The sequence below is a fragment of the Petaurus breviceps genome, unplaced genomic scaffold, assembly GCF_028583685.1.
Source record: "Petaurus breviceps papuanus isolate PSGF00001 unplaced genomic scaffold, PetGlider_PUasm1.0 175, whole genome shotgun sequence".
Classification (NCBI taxonomy): domain Eukaryota; kingdom Metazoa; phylum Chordata; class Mammalia; order Diprotodontia; family Petauridae; genus Petaurus; species Petaurus breviceps.
The window spans coordinates 30,446,829-30,460,175 of record NW_027185764.1 but is presented as its reverse complement, the minus strand read 5'-3'; the positions used below and the strand labels follow the sequence as shown (position 1 = coordinate 30,460,175).

The 13,347-nt window shown below is 39.0% G+C and overlaps 1 protein-coding gene across 2 annotated transcripts in view; it reads right to left on the bottom strand.

Moving 5' to 3' along the window:
• ZFYVE16 (zinc finger FYVE-type containing 16) overlaps nt 1-9,452 on the bottom strand; it is a 66,524-nt gene extending 57,072 nt beyond the window's left edge. For both annotated transcript variants that reach the window (XM_069085018.1, XM_069085019.1), the window contains exon 1: nt 9,224-9,452. The gene's annotated coding sequence lies outside the window, so the exon portion shown is untranslated. The remainder of the gene's footprint in view (nt 1-9,223) is intronic.
• Nucleotides 9,453-13,347: the final 3,895 nt, after the last annotated feature.

The following is a 13,347-nucleotide window of genomic DNA, read 5'->3' as shown; positions in this document are numbered from 1 at the left end:
TCACCTTGGGTCCAACCTACTATTGATGAAACTCCCTATACTTGGCTAAACCATTCCTCAGAGAGAAGACAGTCTGTCCCCAGGACAGTTCTTGCTGCCAGAGCTTATATCACAATGGCAGAGACTTTCAACAACCCAGCATTACCTCTACAATAAAATGTCACCACAGTAGGACTTTTGAGAAACAGATGTGTCATAAAATAAAAATGTTCCTTCCATTATTCCACTATATTAATGCAATATAGAAAACCCATTGCAAAGGCAAGTGAATATTGTATGGTGAAAGTTGTATCTTCTTGGTCAAAGTAATATGCTTTACTTTTAAAGTATGAACTGGTAATTTCTTTTGTATGGGGAACTCCAGGTATGGAAACTCCTTCCCATCAATGAAGATGAAATTTAGAGACTTTCAGATCTCCCTGAAACATAGAATGGTTAAATTATTAGCTTATGGTTACAAGCTAGAATGTGTCACCAGAATGATTTGAAACATGTTCTTCCTGGCTTTGGAGCCATTATATCACTCTGCCTGGAATTACATCTCCATCTTCCTTAATTCTATTCTGATTTTATCAATGAACTTCTAATGAACACATTATTTTACCTTCTGGTAACTCAGATATCTTATCTGAAAAATGACACTTAAAAAAAAAAGGACATCATGATAAAACATTGCAAAGTAATTTATATAAATACTATAAAATTTAACAAATGTTTAACAGTAACACATAATAAAGTAATAGGAAATTATCATGAGTAGCAATACTGAACAGCAGATAATGGACCTTCAAAACAGGAAAGCATAAATTCAAGTCTTGCCTTTAATAGGACTATAACTAAGCCTCTCTGTGCCCCCAAACAATTAGCCTGGAGGCAAGAAGACCAGAATTTAAATCCAGTCTCAGACATTTAAGCTGTATGTCCTTGGGCAAGTCACTCAATGTGTCTGCCTCAGTTTCCTCATTTGTAAAATGAGGATAACAAGAACACCTATCTCCCAGGATTATTGTGAAGATTATATGAAATAATATTCAAAAGGTGTTTGGCTTGGCACACAGTAGCACTTAATAAATGCTTGGCTTGGTACAGAGTAGCACTTAATAAATGCTTATTATCTTCCCCTTCCCATAGAAAACTATGTAAGTTATAATAGGCAAGTTGCCAACATGTATTGATGGAAGCAGTTTCCACACAGTGAGAGTTCATTACAACAGTCAAATCATAGGTCCAAACCAATCCCCTCTAGAAAAATTTTTGACAAAATTTCTGTCAAATTTGAAAGTGACAGTCAAGCAAGCCAACAAGCATAAAGTAAGCTCATATTACTATGTACCAGGTACTGTGTTGAGGGCCTGGTATACAAATACAAAGAGAAAAAAAGAGGACCTTACCCTCAAGGACCTTACATTCTAACAGTGGAATATATAAAAGGAAACTGTGAAAAAAGGTGGGACAAAGGAACAAAGGCACCTATGGAGGAACATGGTAGAGAAAGTCTAGAGAGGCAGCAATGGAGCCCAGAGAGGATTAATGATATGGCTGGCCTTGGCCAGTCCACTTTCCATTTTTTTTTTTAAAGCAATCGGGGTTAAGTAACTTGCTCAAGGTTACACGGCCAGTTATTATTTCTGGGTGTGGTGCTGAGTATCTGAACCCGGATTTGATCCAGGTCATCCCGACACTGGAGCCGGTGCTCTTACTCGCTGAGCCACCTGGCCGCCCCTCACTTTCCATTTTGAAAATGATCAATCATGAGAGACTGCAAGGGCAGGGTGTACTTGCAATGTGAGGAGACCAGAAGCAGGGCATAATTCCAGTGTGAGGAGGCTGCTGTGGCAAGGCAGAGAAAGTTAAGAGTTAGGAGGAACTAGAAAGGAAATGGTATGAATCGCTCAAATCATTCTGATCTTTACAGTATTTCTGTAGGGTGGTTTTTACTTTTCAGAGCAATTTTCACTAACTGTATTTCATTTAATCTTCACAATTACCCTGAGAGTTAGTAAAAAATGAGTATCATTCCTATTTCCTAGCTCAAGTAAAAAGAATAGAAAGGGTAAATGACAATTAAAATCACACAAATAAATGGTGACAAAACTGGGATTAAAACCCAGATCTCCTGACTCCAAGTCATACTTTAATCTACTATGATTCTTTCCCAAACATATTCAAGAATAAAAACTTATATTAATGGAGAGTTCTAATGTTTACAAAGCACTTTCCTCACACCAGTCAATAAATATTAAGTGTCTACTAAGTGCTAGGCACTGTAAAAGGCAAGACAGTCTCTGCCTTCAAGAAGCTCAGTCTAATGGGAGAGACAACATAAAAATAACTATGTACAAACAAGCTTTATACAGGATGAACTGGAAATAAAAAACAGAAGGAAGGCACTAGAATCCAGAGGATAAGGAAAAGGTTTTGTATAAAGTGGGATTTTAGCTGAAACCTAAAGGAAGTCAAAAGATGGAAATGAAGAGAGCATTCCAAACATTCAGGAAAGGCAGTGGAAAATGCCCAGAATTGGGAGATGGAGTTTGTTGTTCAAGGAGCAGGAAGGAAGCCGGTGTTACTGGATCACAGAGCAAATAGTACAGTGTAAGGTATAAGAAGTTTGGAAAGGTAGGGAGGAAAGGGAGATTAGGGAGGGCTTTAAATGCCAGAGGATTTATATTTGATCCTGGAGGTGCTAGGGAGGCACTAATATTACCTCCTTTTTATGGATGAGCATTTGAGACATAGAAAGCTTAAGGTACTTGATCACAGTCTTAAAGAAACTAAGTGTCAATTCTGAGCTTTGAACTAAAGGATCCTGACTTTTGAACACTTTCCACTATACACGATAAGGTCTCTCTTTGGCAGACAGGATAACAATGACAAAAGAATAGCTATTGTTTAATTTACAGGAGAAAAAATACAAATGTTTTGTGACCTCCAAACTATGTGACAAGTGAAATGATTGATCAAAGTCAAGACAACATTTACCAGGCAAAACTAGCATTATCACAACTTTAAGAAGTATTCTTCAAAAACAACATAAATTTTGTATTACCATCAAAATTGAAAATTGCTAGAGTGGGAAGATAACAGTAAGTAGTATTTGTCTATCAAAATGAGCAGTATAAAGGACTAAAAATTTGCTTAACTCCATAATAATCTGTCAAGCATGCAATAGGGTATAAACCTTACTAGTTTAGAATAAATTATTTAAAGTCAAACTGTCAGGTAATTTCAAGAAATGTAAGTTTTTCTGTTTAGAAGTTTAGATGACAAATGTAGTACTTAAGGATAAGGACAGGAACCAAACCTGTGTTTAAAATTTACTGTCATTAAAAAAAGCTCCCAAATGAACAACTTCTGCTCTTAGAACTTTCTAGAGAAACTGCCTGAGAAGTTGTGAACTGCCCAAGGTCACAGAGCCAGTATGTATCAGGGGTAGGACTTAAATCCAGGTCTTTGTGTCACTAGTAAATAAGAACCATTTTAAATAAGCATATTTAAATTGTTCATGTTCCTGTTAAATGGTTTGAAGCTTTTACTTAAAAAAAAAAGAATTAATGCAACTAGAATCAAAATAAAAACTCTTGAGAAAAAACTTTGAAATTTCTGCATCAAATCTGTCTAATAAACATCTGATATACAAGATCCACAGTGTATTGATACAAATATATAAGACCAAAAACCATTTCTCTGTAAATAATTGGTTAAAAAAAGAAAAAAAGAAATGCAAAAACCAAATAAAAATGCTCCAAATAAGAATGAGAAATGTAAATAAAAACAGTTCTGAGGTTTTACCCCCATCCAGCAAATTAGTAAAGATACTAAAAGAAATAATCAATGTTAAAAGAACTAGAAGAAGACAGGCACAGGCACACTATTTCACTTGGGGTGGAGATGTGAATTTGTCTAAATATTCTGGAAAATATCTGGAATTATGCTAAAAACTCTATAAATTTTTCATACCTTTTGACCCAATAATACCTCTACTGGGTATATTTACTAAGAGTTAAAGGATCGTTGTTCTGAAAGGGACCGCCAAAGCTATCTGGTTCAACCTACTAATTTTTTTTTTGGTCTTTATTAATTTGTTTACTTTTAGTTTACAAGATTCATTTCCACAATTCCTTGAGTTTCAAATTTTCTCTCCCTCCTCCCTTCCCCCCCCATGGCATCATACAATCAAGTACAGTATCTGCAAATACTTTCACATTAGACATTAGTCAGGTTATAAAGAAGGATTGTATCAGATGGAATGAACAATGGGAAAGAGGAAACAAAACCAAACAGGAAAAAGAAAGAGTATAACCTACTAATTTTAAAGACTTTTTTTAGCCTTCAGGAGGCTGTTACTTGCAGAGAGCAACACCTGTCCTCAACTATGCCTCTGTTAACCGACACCCCCAAATCCTTTCTCCAGATGTTGAAACTCTCATTACTTCCTCTATGAAACTGGTCCCTATCTAGCAGCTTAAAGTTCCACTTCAAATTTCTCACAACATACTGACTGTACTTTTTTTTCACCTTTATTACATTATCCCTTATAGTCTATTGGAAAATGCCTTTTCACCAATTATATATTAGTTGTAGTAGTAATAACCCAATTCAATAGTGCTTTAAGGTTTACAGAGCACGTCTTCCTACATCACCATGAGGAAGCTTTTCTGTTTACTTCCTGGTACTCTGCTACGTTCCAGAAAGGTGAGGTTGCTTAATGGCTACCTTTTAAAACTGTGAAGCATCATTACCTACTTACTTGAAAATTTATACTTTAATCTCCAGAATTCCTTCTGATCTCCTTATGTCTGTCTGATATTACTATGAATTCTCAATATGTATTGTCCAATTGTCTTAATGTACTACTGAAAAACTTCTGTGCAAAAGGCCTTAACATTTAAAAAAAAAAACAACCAAGAAGTATTTTAACCTATAAAGCCAAACCCAAAGGTAATGGGATCACCAAGTTAAGTAGTATAGAAGAAGAATGAAGAGGGCCCAGGACAGAACCCTGAGGGACACTTATGGTTAGAGGGTGTAACCTGGAAAAGGATCCAGCAAGAGTCAGAGAAGAAGCAGTCAAATAGAAGAAGAACCAGAAGTGAGCGATGGAGAGTATCAAGAAGAAGACAGTGATCAACAGTGTCAAAGGGGGCAGAGAGATCAAGGAGAATGAGGAATAAGAATGTCATTGGATTTGGCAATGAAAACATCATTAGTAACTTTGGAAGGTAATTTCAGTGGATTAAGATTCAAAGTCAGATAGCAAAGGATTAAGGAGATCAAGAAGAAAAAAAGGGGAGGCACCTAATATAGATGACATTTTTTAAGAGTTTAGCTCCAAAGAACAGAAGAAATACAGGATGACTGGGAGGATGGAAGAAGCACGTGAGGGTTTTTCAGGACAGGGGAGAGGCAGGGATGATTGTAAGCAGCAGGAAATGAGGCAACTGAGAGAGAGAGATTGGAAACACAGGCACACCTCATTTCATTACGCTCCAAAGAAAGTATTTTTTTTTTTCAAATTGAAGGTCTGTGGCCTTGCATCAAACAAGAATATTGGCACTATTTTTTCCAAAAGCATGTGCTCACATTGTGTCTGAGTTACATTTTGGTAATTCCACAATATTTCAAATTTTTTTATTATAATTATTCTATTATGGTGACCTGTGGCCAGTGATCTTTGATATCATTATTATAACTGTTTTGGGGCACCACAAACAGGGCCCATATAAGATGGTGAAATTTTTTTTTTCTTTTTGGAGGGTAATTGGGGTTAAGTGACTTGCCCAAGGTCACATGGCTAGTTTTGTGTTAAGTGTCTGAGGTGGTATTTGAGTTCAGGTCCTCCTGACTCCAGGGTCAGTGCTCTATTCACTTAAGATGGTGAATTTAATTGATAAATGTTGTGTGTGTTCTGAATTCTCCACCAACCAGGCTGTTTCTGTCTTTCTCCCTCTCTGCTGGCCTCCCTATTACCTTGAGACATAAAAATATTGAAATTGGGCCAATTAATAACCATACAATGGCCTCTAAGTGTTCAAGTGAAAGGCAGAATCAATTGATAAGGCAAATTTATTTTAAGAAATTGCCACAGTCACCCCAACCTTAGGCAGCTACCACCCCTCATCAGCCAGCAGCCATCAATATCTGAGCAAAGATCCACCACCAGTAAAAAGATTACAACTCACTGAAGGCTCTGATGATGGTTAGCATTTTTTAGCAATAAAGTACTCTTAATTTATGTATGTACATTTTTTTTCAGACATAATACTATTGTACACAATGGACCACAGTATAAACAACTTTTATATGCATGGGAAACGGAGAAAATTTGTGACACTTTATTGCATCACTCTGCTGTGATGGTCTGGAACCAAATCCACACTATCTTCAAGGTATGCCTGTAAAGGAAAGAGTGGGGATGACAGAGGGGGCAATCTTTTGGAGGAGATAGAAATGGAATGGGATGTCTTGAACAAGGAGTTTAAAATGTATGTACAAGATTAATCATGAAAGTATTAAGTGCTATATTATAAAAGTACAGTACAGTAGTGTAATAAGACTTCCAAAAATAATCAATATGGCCTATATATTTATTAAATGACTACCATATGCCAGAACTGTGGATTTTTTTAAACCCAACTTGTGATGTCATCCATCCATACAAGGAGCTTTAAGTGAGGAACCCTTTGTACTAATGCAGATCTACACTTGCTCTTAGAGATATATTCACACAGCCAGTATGTTAGTGCTTCCTAAATGGTCTATTCACTATACTGCATTCCCTCTAGGCACTGGAGATACAAAGACAAAAATGACATCACCCTCCCTTGAAGGAGCTTACAATATACTGGAGATATACAACAGGGACACAGGTAAATAAATACAAAATATATGCCAGGTAGTAGAATGTGATTTTAAGAGAAAGAGAGTACTAATAACAGGTAGGAGGTACCTGAGCTTCACTTGGAAGGAAGCTCAGATTTCTACAAGGCAGAGGAGAGAAGGATGTATATTCCAAATGTGGAACAACACTGTGCAAGGGCATGGAAGCATTCAAAGAGGTGAAGAATGCACTAAAAACCACTGAGTTTTTATCATATGAACTATTAGCTACCACATTATACATCTTTCATTTGTGAGGATGGTTTTTAACCTAAGTTATTAGATTTTACATCCCTATTATAATGTATTTTCTCTAATTAGATCTGGTCCATCTAATGATGGATCTTCAGATTATTTATTACTGACGTAATAGCACAAATTAGCTATTCTCAGGTTGTGTCAACAATTTTATAAGTATGCCATCTATATCTTCATCAAAGTCACAGACAGGAAGCAGAAAGACTCAGCACAGCACTAAATGAATCTATACAAAAAAGAGAAAAGCTAAGATTCACCAAGAAACTAGACTAAGAAAAGATGAGGAAAAGAGAAATAAATATCAGATAATTTGCAAGGACTGGTGAAAATAACCTGAGCTTAAAATGCATACTCTTCTGAGAAATAACCTGGAATAACAGCACACAACCTCAAACTCCTGCTTTGACTTTCTCCCTGATTCAATACATTTTCACTCAGTTATATTAACCTTCCTAGTATACCCATGTAACCAAATCCTGCCATGGCTACCTCACCTACAGAATAAAGTGCAAAAATCTTAGGCAGAAGGAAAGATCTTTAAAATCTGACTACAGCACACTTTAAATACTCCTTGTGCCCACCAAATAACATTTTGCTACACTCACATTTGTCTTTTTTTATGTCACCATCTACATGTTATCCTTATTCTCAATGCCATGCCCTTTCTCATGTCACTTCCACCAGGAAAATCCAGAAGTAATAAATCAGACTAGGTGAGTAGGATGTAACCTACTAATTTAAGTTTGGGAGCCTTAAATATCAAGAGTTGAAGCTTTTAGAATCATAGGATTTCATAGTCCAACCCTCTCATTCTACAGATAAGCATGCTAACGCCCAAAGAGGTGAACTGACTTATTATGCCTAGATTTAAACCCAGACTCCAAATCTTTGATCTGCCACACAATCACACACTAGACACAGCTGTGGATGATGCCATGTACATATTTCCAAAACTTTAAAAGAAAAAAAAGTATGAATGCTGTAGAATGTTTTAAACTACTTATTGAACTTTTATTTAGACTCCCTTATTTCAACATCACTTTTGCACATTAATCTCCAAATTTACCATGTAAAAAGATGTGGCTACAAAATGAGTTATTCCCAAAGCAACACATTAAAATCCTGCCTCATTACTTGAAGGGCACGTCTCCCACCCCACACCAGCGATACTTACAAAACTTTCTTTTAAAAGAAAATGTACAAGAGTGTTTTATATAAACCTTGCAGTTAAACTTTGCTCGGCTAGGAGAACGGGGAAGAAGGTTATGACTCAATAACAAGCATATATATTAAGCGCTTACTATGTCCCAAGCAAACCCGCGCTGTGCTAAAGGGCTGGGAATACACAAGTCTCCTCAAAAATGCATTTTATGCTCCAGGAATGATTGCTGATATTGTCACAGATAATGGGTTTTTGGTTTGTTTGTTTAAATAACCTGCGGGTACACTTCGGTCTCTAAAACAAATTATTTTGACTTTTTTGTGTCATGGACTCGTCCAGTAGTCTAGTGAAGCCTATGGGCACTTAACAGAAAAATGGGTTGTTGGGGGTTTTTTTCTATGCATAAAATAAAATTGGATTATATTTTTTAAAATATGTAACTTTTTTCTCCAACCAGGTTCAAAGATCCTGAAATCCCTCTATGTATCCCAGGTTAAGAATTCCGGATTTAGACAGAGTCAAGGAGGCTGGGAGGAGGTGGGGGTGGAGGGCTCCAGGGAGTCGGGACAGACTGGACAGTGGCTCCTTCTGCGCTTCTCCGGGCGGGGACGGGGAGAGCATGAGCCGGGGGGCGGGGGCCAGGAAGGGCTGGCCCCTCACCAGGTGATTCCTACCTGGCCGCGTTTGGGCCACAGTTTTCCTCCGACCGAGAAATCCCCGGGGGGCCGCGATGCTCGCCGCGGGGGGGCGGGGAGAGGGGGCTGCAGGGGTTAGCCAGGATCCTCCTGGAAGCCGCCAGCTCGGGCCCGAGGCCGCCGCGCCCCGCCCCCGGCCCGGCCTTCGGCCCCTCGGCCCAGCGAGCTGCCGGAGGCCCAGCACCCGCGCGGCCTGGGGAGGACCCCCAAGGCCCCGGGAGCTCCTTACCTCCTCCTCTCGTTCCAGCCGACGTCCCGCCCGGCTCCGGCCGGATTCCCGCTGCCGAGCGAGGCGCAGAGACTAGCGAGCGAGGGAGGAGGGAGGGTATGAGCGAGGGAGGAAGCGGGGAAGGGAGCGAGGGCCAAGCGGGAGGCGGCGTCGGGCCCGGGATTGTTTTCACTGGATCCGGGCAGGAATGGAGCAACCCGCCCCCGCCCGCCCCGCGCAGGCGCACAGGCGCTCTGGCATAGCGCTTGTGCTTGCTGGGGCTTTACCTCTATGTCCCGGCTGTTGCTGCCTGCGTGCTCCCGGCGCTGCGGGCTTGAGGGGGCTTGAGTTGGGGAGTGGGGTGCTGGGGTCTCTTCCGGAAAAGTCAACTCAGGTCACCGAGCATCTATAAAGCGCCTACCTAGTGCCAGGCATATTGTGCTAAGCAGTAGACATACTGTAGAGTGTAAACTCCTTGAGGGCAGAGACACTTTTAGAGGTTCTTTGTTATCCCTGGGGTATAGCAAAGTGCCCCACACACCGTAGGCGTCTAACAGATGCTTGCCTTGACAAAGAAAGGTAAATACATTCTTTGTGCCCTCAAAGATATACAAACAACTATGCACATACACATAGATACAGGATAAATTGGAGGTAATCTCAGAGGAAAATGCCCGAAGAGGGGCTTGGATGATAATGACTGCCGATTTCTGGTTTGTGACATCTTCAAAGCGCTTTGCATGCATTATCTCATTTGCTTTTTCATAGCATCATAGATTTAGGAAGAGACCTAGGAGGTCATCTAATTTCATTCATTTTACAGATGAGGAAGCTAAAGCCTGGGACTTGCTCACGATCACTTAGTGACTGTGGGTAGAATTACATCGCCCTCCCTATCTGACCAGTTTAACCCTTGCCCTTCTGTTCATATCCTACAGCCAGCCTCCTTTTTATTGCTCCCCACCTCTCTTCCAAATATCTCCCCTCTGGATTCCAGCTGACCAGGGCCTATTTAGATATACCCACCTCACTCGTAACTGCCTTAAGGGCACTTTCCCTTGTAATTTCTCTATCTCAAAGTTATCAGTCTCAAATACACACCTCCTCCCATCCCTAAATTCCAGATTCCTCTCTGTCTTGCAATCAATAGCAGACTTATTCCAATATCGTCTATTCTTCTCCCCGTCACCTTCTTTAGTTCTCCTTTCAAATGGTCACAAGAACAGCTGTTGAAAACATAAGTTTTGGTGTTCTGTTTGGGAGAATAAAATGTCACTCTCATGTGATGGTATTCTCATGATGATTGAGCAATACTGTTTTTACCACGGTTAGGTTTCATATAAACTTAAAATGAGGAAAGGAATAATGAAAGATCTATGTGAGATAGAGGCATTATTGCAGACTCAGTCAAAGTAGCCTAATAGCTGCCAAAAAAATCATGATCCACAAGATTAGCATTAATCTTTTCACCAGAGCTTATTTCGTAGTGATAATGCATTAGTAACTGAATAAATTAAATATTCCAATAGGTCCTTACTGGTAATTACATCATATTTCCCTCAAAAATTTTATTTCTTTAGTTTGAGATCTTAAGTGGGTTTTAATTTTCTAAAATGTCCAGATCACCCAATTTCCCTCAGAATGTAAAGGATGACAAGCAGAGATAAAATGTATAAGCTTAGACCTTAAATAATAACGCCAAAGTATTTAGCAATAAAAGTTATGACATTGAATAAGAATGAAAGAAAAAACACTTTATTAAACACTTGCTATGTACCAAGTCATTATACTGATTGCTGAGGGAACAATAGCAAAACTGAAGACAGTTGGGGCGGCCAGGTAGCACAGCCAGTAGGAGTACCAGCTCCAGTGTCGAGATGACCTGGGGATCTAATCGGGGCTCAGATACTTAGCGCCACACCCAGAGATAACTGGCTGTGTAACCTTGAGCAAGTTACTTAACCCCAATTGCTTAAAAAAAAAAAAACTGAAGACAGTTTCTGATCTCAATTAGAATCACTCTAATAATAGGCATAAAGGGGAATAATGGTCAGAGATGAGTATTTTGGGCCTAGAGTCAGAAAGACTTGTTCAAATCCAGCCTGAGACTCTTAGTAGCTGTGTAACCCTGGGAAAGTCCTGTTTGTCTCAAATTCCTCATCTGTAAAATGAGCTGGAGAAGGAAATGGCAAACCACTCCAAAATCTGCCAAGAAACCCCCAAATGGGGTCAGAAAGAGTCAGACACAATTGAACAACAACAACAATGGGTATTTTAGTTTGAAAAGTTATAGGGATGGTGAGTGGAGACAAAGAAGAATAGAATGACACATATTCCAGTAGCAATGGCAGTGTTAAATAGCTTATGGTTACAGAATTAGAGAGCCAAGGGGGAGAGGAAGGGGAGGGAAAGGGTGCAAGGTAGAAGGTAATGGAGAGTAAATAACAAAGTAACTGTGGAGAGAGAGGTATGACTGGATTATCTATCCTACTACTTTGGACCATGCATGAAGAAGTTAGAGAAATAGCTTTAACAAAAATTTAATACAATAAACTTGCTTACTGATAGAAAAGATGTGTCTACAGTGGAATATCTCTTGGAAAAACCTCCCTGTTTCCTACTGTACCCTCAATAAGAAGGTCCTTGATATGTGTGGAAATGAATCTGAAAAAAATTTATGTAGCAGTATTTGACTATTTAAGTCTACTGATATTTGAGGTAGGTGCTAAAATAAGAATTTCCATTAACTTGTAAGCCTGATTTTTGCCTTTTAACCCTATAACATCAACAACTAATACAGTCAATAATAATTGTTACTGATCTGTTACTAATATTGGATGTAGTTCTCCCAACTCTGGCTATGGATACAATAGAACCAAATAAGTAAGTCTGGAGACTCAGAATTAAGGTATTGACTTTGTCAAAGAAAAAAAAATACTAATACTCAATTCTTTGTTTTAGACACAAGTCTAACAAGAAATAATTTTTTATAAATTTGGCATTAATCTAAATCCAAGCATTTCTAACAGAGATAGGAATGTCCAACAGACACAGTTCTCCCCTACCTGTATCTTTGGATACATTTATAAGAGTATTGAACAAGAAAAATGTCATAAAATAGTAAATCATAATTGGAGATTACATTTATAAACTCAGTGTTATCCTCAACTCCTCACTCTCACCAAATATTGTCACTTCTCTCTTAAAAGAAAAGTAACATTTTAAATTTTTGTACTGTATCAAAAATTCTTTTCCGTATGCAGTTAAAATTAGAAGGGAATCTTTGCAGCAAGTTTCTCAAATAAGTTCTATAAGGAACTGATTCAAATAGATAAGAACATTTATTCTCCAATAAATGATCAAAGAATATGAAGTTAGTTTTCAAAGGAAGAAATCACAGCTATCAACAATCATATGAAAAATGATTTAAATCACTAATAATTTGAAGTACAAACTAAAAATTAAATTAAGATAACTCTGAAGTTCTACCTCACACCCAACAGATTGTCAGAGATGACCAAAAAAAGGAAATGGCTATTGTTTGAAGGGCTAGGGGAAGAAAGACATACTGATTGCACTGTTGGTCCAGTCATTTTGGAAAGCAGTTTGGAGCTATCACGACAAAGCCACTAACTTGTGCATACCCTAAGGCGCTTATCTTTAATGAGAAGAGTTTAAAAAAAGAGAAAAAGTATTCAAATGTACAAAAATATTTAAAGCAGGTGGAGTCAAGATGGCAGAGCAGAAACAGGACGTCCCACAGCTCCAGCTTCTACCTTCCCCAATCCATGTAAAAGGTGACTCTGAGCAAACTTTGGAGCTACAGAACCCACAAAATGACACAGAAAAGCTACCCTCCCACTGAGGACAGCCCAGCAGGCCAGCAGGAATCTGCCAGCGCAGGGCTCTGGGAGCAGACCCCAGGCCCCAGTGAGCTGGAGATTTTAGCCCCAGGGCGGGCCTGACCAAACACCTGCAGGAGGGACTCCAGATCAGCAGCAGCTATGGCCTTTTCCAGAATTATTAACAACTAGATGTGAAGGACAAAGTGAGAGGTCAGTGCAGTCTGGACTTTGGGACCCAATAAATAGGAGTGCTTTTGCAAAATAGGCTTTTGCTGCTGGGGCAAGAAACCGCTGAGAAGC